The sequence below is a fragment of the Drosophila obscura genome, unplaced genomic scaffold, assembly GCF_018151105.1.
Source record: "Drosophila obscura isolate BZ-5 IFL unplaced genomic scaffold, ASM1815110v1 contig_192, whole genome shotgun sequence".
Taxonomy (NCBI): domain Eukaryota; kingdom Metazoa; phylum Arthropoda; class Insecta; order Diptera; family Drosophilidae; genus Drosophila; species Drosophila obscura.
In genome coordinates this window covers 1,686,830-1,698,875 of record NW_024542781.1, presented here as the reverse complement: position 1 = coordinate 1,698,875, position 12,046 = coordinate 1,686,830, and the positions used below count along the sequence as shown (strand labels likewise).

The following is a 12,046-nucleotide window of genomic DNA, read 5'->3' as shown; positions in this document are numbered from 1 at the left end:
AAAGTAGCAAACAACCCGTGTCTATCCGTCTGTCCTGACTGTTTCCCAGCGGTGGGTGCTGCTGCTGCTGTGGCTGCTTCTGGTGGTGTGGTGGCTCAAGTGGTGTATACATGACACGTGTGTGTAAGCCACTTAAATTTTAACGCATACCTAATGCCTATTCATGAGTCCTGCTCCACCCTACACCCCTCGCCAACCCATCACCAAAAGGGCGTGTACGCTTAATTTAATTAAGCTTCGCTGTTACTCGTACTTAGAATTTGCAATGCAAGCCATCAACATCACCATCACCATCGCCATCACAGACATCACCGCAAACAATTTGCAAGTCAAGTGCGTTGTAAAGCAGACAGCGATGACTGACTGTAAGTGTTGCAAATGGAGATGTGCATTTCAGAACAGTGCTGGATAACTGCATGCTTCGTGCCAGCATCAATGACACGAAAGGCACGAGAAACGGACACTGTTGGGACGTTAAATGTTTTTATATACCCACCAATATTTTGTATTCATATTAAATTCTATTCCATCGAGCTATGCTCCAACATAATCCCCGAAATAATCATATCCAGAAAAAAGAAAACAAGTTCCAATCCTCTGGGCCATCTCTAGACTGAAAACATCAGAGGTGATGCTTGAGATGAGCCAGAGATGGATGGCAGGATGGGATTCCATTTGAAATGGCTGGAAAACTATGCTAAAATAATAGTACACACTCCACCCCACTTGTGTCCACATACATATTCAAAAGCCTGAAATATAATTTTATTCAATTTTCTGCTGCTGTTGAGGATTTCCAAGCAATCGAATCAAGCAAGAAAACAATTCAGTGGAGAGACAATCTGCTTTTATTGCAAAACTGTTTCTATTTATTCAAGAAAATAATTAAGAACAAAGCCCCAGATTGCAAATAAATAACAAATTCAGTTTTAAGGCAGCCTCTTGTCTGGATATCTCTTGGGGGGTCAACGGAGGACATGACAGTACCAGGACCAAGACCAGGATCAGGATCAGGACCAGGACCTGGGGTTAGGTCAAATCTTTTAATTTGATTACAAAAATGTAAAAAGGCCAAAAATAAACTTTGCCTAAATTTACATATTTGAATATATGTATGTTTCGGGCCTAGTCATAAATAAGCAAAACATCTTTTGCATCTTTGTATCTTTTGGTTTTGTTTTTGCTTTTGTTTATTTTATATGCATGTCCAGCTCTTTCCTCACTAAATTCATCAGTTCTCATCTTTTATCGCATGGCTCTCAGTCCAGCCCAACCCATCCGTCTGTCTGTTGTATTTACTCATATTTCTTTGTCCAAGTCCAAGTCCACTACCGAAAAATGTCTAATTGCTGGTCGGACGCATATGCAAATTGCCAGTTATCTAAACTCTGGAGAACTGTTCAGGAATTTGTAATCAAATTTCTTCTTTGTCTGGCAGTGGTAGTGGCAGTGACAATGGATTGGGGCACAAAATTGAATGAATATAAAATTTGTTATATATTCAAATTCGGATGGGGATGATGTTGATGGTTTTGACATTGATTTCTCCATGTTAACCAATCTCCGATTGCATGTTTAATATAGATTATCTTTTGGCATTCGGAATGGTGCAGTTTCACCACCTTTTCACATGCCACATCTTTATGCTGTTCCTACTTTCTGTAGTAACGGCTTAGAGGTCTTCATTCTATAGGTTATTTATCTGCATGCCACTTTAGAATGGCTTTAAACTGTTTTTCTCTATTTTAGAAATATTCCTCTAGTAATATTCCAATGGACAACTGCTCTCTTCTTCTCCATTAAATATCATTAGATTCTTGTAACCTTCTCTAGGGCTTGGCTTCCTTTTCTGCAGCTTTTTTCCCTTTAAATTTCTCTTGCATATATTCTGAGAGTTCCCTCAATTAACCTTCTCTGCGGACAGCTCTTTTCCGCCCTCTCCCATATGCTGTGGCACGGCTTTCTGTTGTATCTCTAGAACTGCAGAATGTTTGTGGAGTCATGTGAATGTTCTGGCTGGCCAACTATCTGCCACTTATCCTCTTTCATCTATAGATGGAATATCTTTTGAAACATTTAAGTTCACTTATATTCCAGCAGTTAATCTGCTATAAGCCGCTTCTTGTGGAAGTACGCCGCTCGCTGTTTCTGCTTTCTGGCCATATACGTCTGTATGCACGGACATATCTGCTAATTTGCATAGGCCAAAAACCGCAATCCCTTGTTGCTGTTGTTGCCACATTATGTGTGTTGCCTCTGCATTCGTATTCATCCAAGCATGCGGTAACATGCATTCAGCTCAAACAACTCCCTCTCCTTCTCACACTGTCTGTCTGTCTGCCTGTCTGTATCTATGTCTGCCTGTCTGTCAGCTCTGTCTGGCTGCATTTTCATATTGAAAATCACTGAAGTGGCAGACCAGTTACGGCTCTGTCTCTCTCGCTCTCTCTCTCCCTGCCTCTGACTCTCTTTTATGACTTTTGTGTGGCAGTTTTGGTTCTTCTTGTTTATAAAAAAAAAAGAGAAGAACCTACCGAGTGGGGCGCATTTTAATTTTAATAGACATGGGGGCCCGCCCTGTTGAGCATAATGAGCGCTGCGCTTAGGGCTCCAGCAGGCATGGCAGCTTTCAATGGATGTTAATAAAAGTATGGCATGCATAATTTTTATTGCCTGCCCCCCACCGCCATTCTATCACCGCACCAGTGCCAACATTCTCTTCTATCTTCTCTTTTTGTTTAATAATGAAATGTGCAAATGTGTTTTTCAGATGCATCCCCCATCCCCCAGTCCCAACCCCAGTCCCTTTCCCCGTTCTCGAGCGGCGGCACTCCATAGAGCACTGCATCTGTGCATCAGTGTGTGTGTGTGTGTGTTTGTATCTTATGGATGCACGCGCCCTGCATTTTTTACTTAATTACATTGCAGCTCCCCTGCAGGCCTTGCATTTGGCTTTTGTTTTTTTGCTTTTTTCTTGTTTAGTTGCTAATTTATTTGTATATGCATTTGGGTCTCTCCTTCTCGCTCTCTGCATGGGTTTTCATTCATGCAACATACAGCTTCTGTTCCACTCCACTGTGGCCCATACTCTGCCTCCACTTCTGTCTTTATTCTGACTCCCACTCCGCCCGACTCTGCCCCACTCTTTGCTCATTTCTTTTGTATGCATTTTTCAGCAATTTCTGCTTTTGTTCCACTCATTAGAATGTATCTGGCGGATATGTTCTGCAGCAGTCTTTGTTCGCTTTCAAATTGTAATTACTTCAATTGCAAAAACTCCTTTTAGTTGGGCTCTTTTTTGTTTTGTGTGTATCTTTTACACAATTTTACACATGTTGCAGGGGCTCTCTGCTCATTAGAGCCACAGTTCTTTGTAGCTGCTGCTGCTGCTGCCTTTTACCGTTTGTTGCGGCTTCGATTTCCCATTATATTAAAGGTAAAAGAAAACTAGTTCTTGTTCTGCTTTTCCTTTTCTCCAGCTCTCCCTCGCCTTTTGGTTTTCTTTTCTAATCAAGTTGCCACACGGCCACTGCCACGCTGCCACACACAGCCAGCGCATTGAACCAGGAAAGTTGATTTATGCATTGTTCTTGGTGCTTCATTCTTCGTGTTGGCGGTTCTAGTGGTTCCAGTGGTTCTAGTGGCTCTTTAGTGGCTCTACAGCAGCTCTGGCTGCCTCGGTTGTGCATCGTGTTAATTACCTTTTGTGTGGTGTAGAAAGTCGACTAACCGCCTGCCCTGCCAGGAAGTTGAGTCGCACGCATTAACCGCAACAAAGTTCCCTGGGAAGTCGCCTGAAGAATTTCGCGTACTTCGCATAAATCATTTTTTATTAGTATTAACACACGATGAGCCCCGAGGCTCGGATTTCGCATCGCCTGCCACCGAAAATGCTTTATTCGCTTTGCATGTTTCCCCAGCCTTAATTGAAATATATGACTGACCCAAAAAAAAAATGAAATGTACATTCCAGTTGGCTTTTGGCCATTTCTCAGAGCCACGGCACGCAAAAGGATCATATTCGTGTGGAAAATACAAGAAATTCTGTGATACGAGTACGAGTAAATCCACATATTGGAGTCTCGTCTCTCGCAAGTAAATTTCACTTGACCTTTTGACTTTTGACAACAAATGAAAGCTAAAATGGAAACCAAGTTTTTTTATTATTGAACCTTGAACTGTAGCTTCTTAGCCTACTACACCTAATAAAAATTCCTAAGAGTAAAGTAACGGAAAAAAATTAAGAAAGAAGAGTCCGTTTGTGGAGAGATATCGTTTTGTCCGATTTAGATTTTCAGCACATCTTAAAATGTAGAAAGCTAAACACTAATAAGTTTGACTGGATTTTTTCCAAAATTAGCAACATTTTCGATACAAAATAATAGTGTATCTAAAGCCATTTTTAAATCCTATTTATATCATTATTTCTTCGATCACAAATTCTTTCCTTTCTACATTTCCCAACTGTTGTGACTTATTACCTTCTTCTTCTTCTTATACCCTTTTGAAGGATACAAAAAAAAAAAATACTTTTTACTTTTCCCTGTCTTCAGCTTTGTTCATTTTTCTTTTTTCCATTTTCCATTTTGTTTTTTTGCAATCAACAAAAAGTTGAACGCTGACTCTGGCATATAAATATTTGCTTGGCTTGGGTAAGGAGCGTCCTGAAAGGAAGTTCAGGCGATGATGACGAAAAACAGCAAAGTAAGGACTTGGCCGCGCACTCATTATATGCGAGAAACAACGGTAACAACAGTAACAAACAGCAAGAGATGGCCAGCTGACGCGTAAATGTGCAAAAGCTTTAAATTAACGCCAACAAAAAGGGGCTGATGGAAATGGGGGGCATGACAATGGTCGGATGAAAACTTTTGGCGTGGGGGAGTGACACTAAGGGACATTGGGGGCTGCTGTTGTGTCAGCTGTCGTTGTCTGGACTTCATTTTATGCGCTGACAATTTCTCATTATTAAAATTACAGAGCCCACAGCGGAGCAATCTAGCGGAGGCAGGACGCAGAGAGCCAGGTTAAAAGAGAGAAAGAGAGAGGGGGCGAGAAAGAGATGACAGTTGTGTGAACTGCGTGTAAATGCGAAAATGATTTCATGCATTCTCCATCCTTCATCTTTTTCATTTCTCTTAATGGAATATCCGTCCTCTTCGATCCTCAGGTATGCCCTCATTAGCGTCCATCCACTGTGTGTCCCGTTCTGCTGTCCGCGTGCATCTGTCACTCTGTGTGGGTTTGTTGGCCTGTTTTCTGTTTTCTGTTGCGTCTGCTTTGTTTGTTCTGTTCTGTTCTGTTTGTCCATCATTCTGCTGGCATATTTGTCTGCTGGCCATATAAATCAGCGGTCGGTCGGTCGGTCCGTTGGTCGGTCGCATGTCATTAACTTGCGATAAATCTGTCATAAACAATGCAACACATAAATTGCTGGCAAACTGGAAGGGAAGAGGATGGGCGGGAGGAAGGGCTTGGCGATAAGAGTGGAGGCGTGTGGCAGCAGCAGCCCAAACAATGTCGAAAATGCAAATCATCAGAGAAGGTTAGAGCGCAGCACTCGCAATCGTACTCGTACTCGTATTTGTGGGTGTATTTGTGTGGGGTTAAGCGCGGAAGTGTCGCCGGGGAGTGGCGTTTGCGATGTAACTTTGGGGCAATGTCGCGGAAGCAGCAGTTGACGTGACAAAGGCTCCACTGTTTTCCCACCGCGACCTCTGTATGATTTTAGAAGCTTCAAGCCGAAAGGGGTCCGCCTTCTCAATAGTTTTCCTGCACCATTTGCCATCCCGTGGCTTTAACAACTTAATTCCCACAAAAACATAAAAAAAGTAAATAAAAAAGCCACAAAAAAGTGTATGCCCCGGTGCCTTGCACTTAACAAATTACAAAACGCAGTAAAAATTACAAAACTGCAAAGTATTTGGCAACAGCAAATGCAATTTCGTAACAAAAGGTCTTTAGCACTTGCCCCACCACCGAGAAAAGAGTGGCAAGGAGCAGCAGGGGGGCATGGAATGCATGTGCATGCCCATGCACATGTAAGTGCCCTCGGGGGCAGTGGCGTAGCCAGAGAGGGGGCAGTGGCGTAGCCAGAGAAGGGGGCTCAAGGAATTGTGAAACTTACTCCATTCACTACAGAGAGAGAGAGAGAGACCATGAAGAGAGCTCTCACAGTGTGGCTTAGCTGTAAAGGTTTATCCAGGCTTCTTGTACTCGGAATGTACTCATAGAAAATGTATCTAATTATGGAATATTGGAAATTTCAATGGACCTTTTAAATATTAATTATAGTAAATCTTATTATATTAAATCCATCCCAGTTGGAAAACCCTTTCCATTTAATTCGTTTCTAGCTTGTTTCTATCAAGAAAACTCACCTATCAGAAACTTGTTTCCGTTCTTAAAAATCATTCAACATTCTTTAGGAACCCCTTTCTTACCCCAAGCACCTGCCTTGGCAAGGAGCGAGCGCTACAAATCTGAAGAATGACGTGGGCTTAAATGCTTCAATTACTGGGGAGTTTAGTTTTTGCTGGGGTGCAAAACTTTTGCGGTTTGTGTTGTTTTTGTTGCTGTTGCTGTATTGTTGTTGCAGGGCGTTCGCCCGACTGCATTGACATGTAAATGACCTTTAATTGATGGGCTCGTGTGGGTTGATTGAGTGCCAGCCAGCAGACTGCAGGAGAAGGAGGAGTGTTCATGGCATTTCTGTGCAGGAGAAAGGTGGCCGAAGACGACAAGGAGTCCAAGGAGCGCCCTCCCGTACATGGTAATTTGCATTTCAAAATAGCCTAGCCGCCGCAACTTTTGTAACTTTATGTGGTGGCCTTTTGCGCCCAGACAGCCAAACAGCCAGAGAGCAAGAGCCTTCTTCGTTGTGTCTATGGGAATGATTGTCTGCCTGTCTATCTGTCGATCTGGTTGTAGGTCTGTCTGTTAGTCCCTCCGTCTGTGTGTCTGCTAGTCTGTCTGTCAGAATGGATGTCTGCTTGGTAAAATATTTATGTAGCCTCCAATCGAAAAACTGATTGCGGCGAAAAAGCGCAGCTCTACAAAATGAAAATTTATCGCCAAACACATGAAAAACGAGTGCATGAATGCGCACCCTTTACAGCTAAGATGCACTGGGAGAGAGAGAGAAAGAGGCGAAGCGGGAGCAAAAAAAAATACAACACTTCCTCCTCCTCTCTCACTCATTCTCTCTCTGTATGTGTGTTAATGGGTTTTCCATGTCGGTGTAGTGCTGCTCTCTCTGTTTCTCTCACTCACTCTCTCGCTGTCTCTGTCACACGCCTGCACTTCCGCCGGAAGTTTGCATGTTCCTATATCATTCGCAAGAATCTCAAGCGCGCCAAAATGAGGGCTTAAAAAAAGACCCAGCTGAAAAGCAAACGCAGCACCTGGCCTGGCCGAAAAGGTTACCTCCATTATTGCCAGTTTTTTTGTTTACGATCCCAGAGACGCGCATGCATGTCTGTGGGTGTGTGTGTGTGCTAACGGTAATTGCGGCGTCCGCCATCGCTGGAGCCCCACTGCCGCGGCGGCGTCTGCCCTCAAAGTCGATAACATGTCATTTGAGCGTCGCTAATGTCTTCATTTATTTTTAGCATGCCGCCGCGCCTCGATGGGGCTAACCTAACCGCTCTTGGCCATGGCTCTGACTGTGGCTCCTGTCCGTCATTGTGGTTCTGGCCCTGGCCCTCTGCTCCTCATTCTGACCAGCTTTTTGGCCCCATACCAAACGAGCTGTTTGTTTAGATAAAAGTTTGCTTTTGGCTGCTTCTGCTTCTGCCACTCTTTCGCCTTCATTTGTTTGTGTGTGTGTGTGTGTGTGTGTGTTGGCCATAATTGGACACGAGTTTGTGCCTTGTTTACACATGCATTTTATAGACGCTTTAACGTGCCAATTTTGTGTGTGGCTTTAACCGATTTCCCAGGTTAATGGCTCCGCTCCGCTACCCGTTTCCCACTTCCCGCTTTCCGTTCGGTGTTCGTTCGATTGAGACGCGACGCTGCGGTTGACCCAGCCTTAATTTAACCAATTTTCTCATCAGTTCGGTAGAAACGGGACATGATTAGGTAAGGCGCGGGAAATTTGTTAGTTAACAGCCCACATTATGGGGCACACATGGGCACACACACATGAGGCTGCTGCCGCAAAGGTTTCCTACCAATTGTCACGCACGGAGATGCTTCCCTTTTTGGCCATGTCCGCCGTCAGAATGGCTTCAGAATGGTTTTAATGCCCCGCCCATAAGTCCTGGACGACTGGACTGTGGACCATGGACGCGTGAAGATACTAACTTGGCTAATTTCTCAATCAACGAATGGCCCTCTAATTGCGCATTAGAAGAGGCAGATGAAAAGCAGGTTAGGAGAGCTTAAACGAGAGCCACAATTGATGGCGCTGGCAGTCATCAAAGTTATACTCGTAAGAGTTGGCCAAGTTCTGCGGTGGTTCTGCACAAAAAGTAACTTTCATTCGCATGCAAATGCTCGTAGGGGCTCGCTTCAGCGAAAAAGAAATGAATGCCGCACAAAAGATGCGCCCCACAGCAAGTGGCAGTCACTTAACCCTTTTCCACACATACGACTATGTACATGCATATGTACACCAGAGTTTGCCGCGACACCGTCAAACCCTCACCGCTCTTTGCGCCTCTTAATGTTGTTCCTGCTCCTCTCTGCCCGCTCCCCCCCAGAAGCCACAGTAAAAGGCAGTTCAAAAGGGCAACAAAGTACTAAAAATAGTGGAAATTACCGCAGGATATTCAAATTTCCACATTGCGGCGGTGAAGGTAAGGCAAGAGCAAGTGTTGTGTGTGTTGGTTAGAGGTGGCCTGTGTGTGGGAGGGTGTGTGGCATGTGCATGGAGCGCCACATAATAAACCTCAACTCAAAAGCAAAACTCCCGCAATGTGGCAATGGGAGAAATGGCGAAAGAAAGAAAGAAAGTAGCAAAGCGCTGGTTCTTTTGTGTGGGTGTGAGGTAGTTTCTGTTCTGGCCAGGATCTGGCTTTGGCCTTTGGCTTCTGGCGAATGCTAGCGCGATAAGAATCGAATCCTTTTTGCATTGCATGTTAACACATGCAAATTGAAATGTCTAAATCATGCCACACACACACATACACACAGGCACAGAAGCACACAAATACGGAGAAAGCAGCGAAAGCACCGTGGCAATGAACGCGGCAAAACAAGCGCAAGGAATGCTTGAAGCAAAAGGACATGCAAAAATAACTTAAATTGCTGTTTAATTGCTGTGCCCCCAAAGGCAGTTGGTAGCTGGAAGCAGGCAGCCGGCAGAAGGCATCAAGGCTGCCCTGCCCCAAAAAGGTTACTCCGTAGATAACAATCCGAGTCTAATACAGTTTGACATGGCTTAGGCCACATTTAGCGGCTTTTGTGGTCTTAGCCCTGTAAAATGCCGCGCAAATGAAATGAAATACTTGTGGCAAGCAAGTAAAACACTGCCTGCTTTGCCTGCCCGCCCGCCTGCCCCCAGTGTCTGCTACACTTTTAACCTTCTTTTTTCGCTCCCCCCCCATGCTTTTGCTTATGGTGCAGGCATATAATTAATTATTGTCGCAACATCATTAATCAGAGGATATGCCAGGGACACTCTCTCTCTGTCTCACTCATGAAGGCTGTCTCTGTCTGTTGCCTGTTTATTTATCTGTTGACGCTGTTGCCCCACTCTGTCCGTCCGTCTGTCTGTGTGTGTGTGTGTGTAAGTGTCTGTGGCAGATTATGGTCACACTGCGAGTAAACCTCAAACAAGCACTTAAGCGCATAGAGCGGCAGCCCCCCTCCCCATTGGCCCCCCCACAACGAGTTAACCAACTGACGGATGACTGTCGTTCCGTGTGTTGCGTGTGTCGTGTGTGCTCACTGTGGCATGTGGCAGGCACTCCTCTGCTGCTCTTGCTGATAAAAAATTATGGTTTTAATATCCACGAAAACAATTCGAGTGTCAAATGCAAGGATATGCGATATAGTATGAAAGGATTCCAAAAATGAGGATTAGCAAAAGTTAAACGTGGGCTGTGTGTTGTGTCGTGTCCTTTGAAGTACTCTGTGTGGCTGTTAATTAAAATTATTATTGAAAATGTTAAATGGAATGCGTGCTGGCTATCGGGTCATTATGAAAATTAATTGGCTCAAAGCCAATTGAAAGAATTTTTGATAATAAATGAAATAAAATATGCAGGCAGCAAGTGTTTGTCGCACATTATCATTATTGTTCTTATCATTATCATTATTATTTATATTATTATCATTATTATAATAATTATAGCCATCGTTTATTGTTGGGAGCAGGAGGAGGGACACTCCATTAATATAACGATAATTGTCCTGCAATGTCCTGCTGCTGTCTGTTGTTGCTGTTTGACAATGCCACCAGGCAGCAGCCTTTTATCTTTTTTTCTCTGGTTTCTGTTGCTGCAACAGCAGCTGCCTCTTTCTCTGCGAGTGTCTGCCGATATTGATGTCTCTCTTTCTCTATGCATGTGAGTCCGTCCCTACTTCTGTCTCTCTTTGTTCTGTTGCAGTCCTCGTTCCGTTCATGGATATTTGTTTTAGCTATTCCTGTTGCCTGTTGCCATATTTTTTCCTTCAGTTCTGTCTTTTGTGTGCTGCCATCTCTATCCAATCCCGCCATGGTCCCTATCTGCACGTGCCATCACTTTCATCACTAGCATTGTATCGCTCTGACGCTCTCTTGTGGCTTTTTATCATTTCACTTTTGGGGCATTAAGTATTTAATTGCTTGCTGCATTTACCAATCATTTTACACAAAGGATATGGAAATGCCTGTGCGGACACGGGCGATTAATTAACAAGAATATTCCAGAGAATAGAGGCTGCAAAAAGTGGGTGGCTCAAAGAGAGGTGGCTCAAAGAGAGGTGGCTGTGTGGCATAAAAATTAATGAAATGTTGTGTTTATACAAATAATAAAATATTTATTGTTTACTCCCCCCACCCACCCCTCGAGCCACAGCACACATCATGACACATGTCAGCACCTGTTTGCCTGTGTACGACCCACCTGTACGACGGGGGTGCGAGTCCAAGGGGGCGTGGCGGTAATTGTTTCTCAACAGCCTGTCCAGACGAATGGGCGTGACAGCAAAGTAATGCCTGGAGACAGGGGGGAACGGGAACGAAACGGAACAGCATGTGAGAGAAGAGTGGTGGGAGTAAATCAATTTCTCTGTTGACCAAAGACCAGGGCATAAATATTTCATAAAAATCAAAAATAAGGTAACCCCAGAGAGACCTGTTAGTCCTGGTAGTCCTTGCCACACACCGCAAAGGGAATGAAAGACAAACACCAATCTGCAGGACAGAGAGAGAGAGAGAAAAAGAATGGTGTGGGATGAAAGGGAATACGTGGAACAGGTCCTCTTCGAATCGTATGCACCAGTTGGGTAAAAAGTTATTATTATTAAAAAAAAAAGCACGAAAAAAGAGGGAAGAAAAATGAAGGAAAAAGGATGAGGATGGGGTGCTGGATGGGTTGGTGAATGGGGGGCAGTGCAATTGAAAATCAGCGCAAAGTCAAACGAAATAAAAATCCATAAAATCAGATTTCCAATATCGACAAACAGATAGCCTGGACGGACGCCTCGTTATTCGTTCCTTTCCCCTCCACCTCCCACACAGTTGCCAGAGGACAAACGCACTCCATTGCAGAGGCATCTCTGCTGCTCTGTCCAGGAAGGTCCTCCTGTAGATTCCTTTCGCATTTTGAATTGCATTGCATTTCATTTCAAGTTGTTTATCGATAAAAACGCAGCAGCAACGAAGGACGAGAACGAGGACGACAACGACGCCTCCGGTTCTTCTTTTCGCGCTGGCAATCGGAATATGGACCGTAAATCATTGAATATTGCTTCAGTTGGCAGCAGGACCACCCCGTGCCTTACTCCTTTCCTGCAGTAATTTATGGGCATGTGGGCGAGGGAAAGAGAAAAGAGACCAGAGCCACACCCACACCCAGACCCATACCCAGACCCCTGGCATAAGTGTAATAATAAT

The 12,046-nt window shown here is 44.2% G+C and overlaps 1 protein-coding gene across 1 annotated transcript in view; it reads right to left on the bottom strand.

Moving 5' to 3' along the window:
- Nucleotides 1–12,046, bottom strand: part of LOC111067639 (protein toll) — a 50,214-nt gene that overhangs the window by 19,195 nt on the left and 18,973 nt on the right. The window lies entirely within an intron of this gene.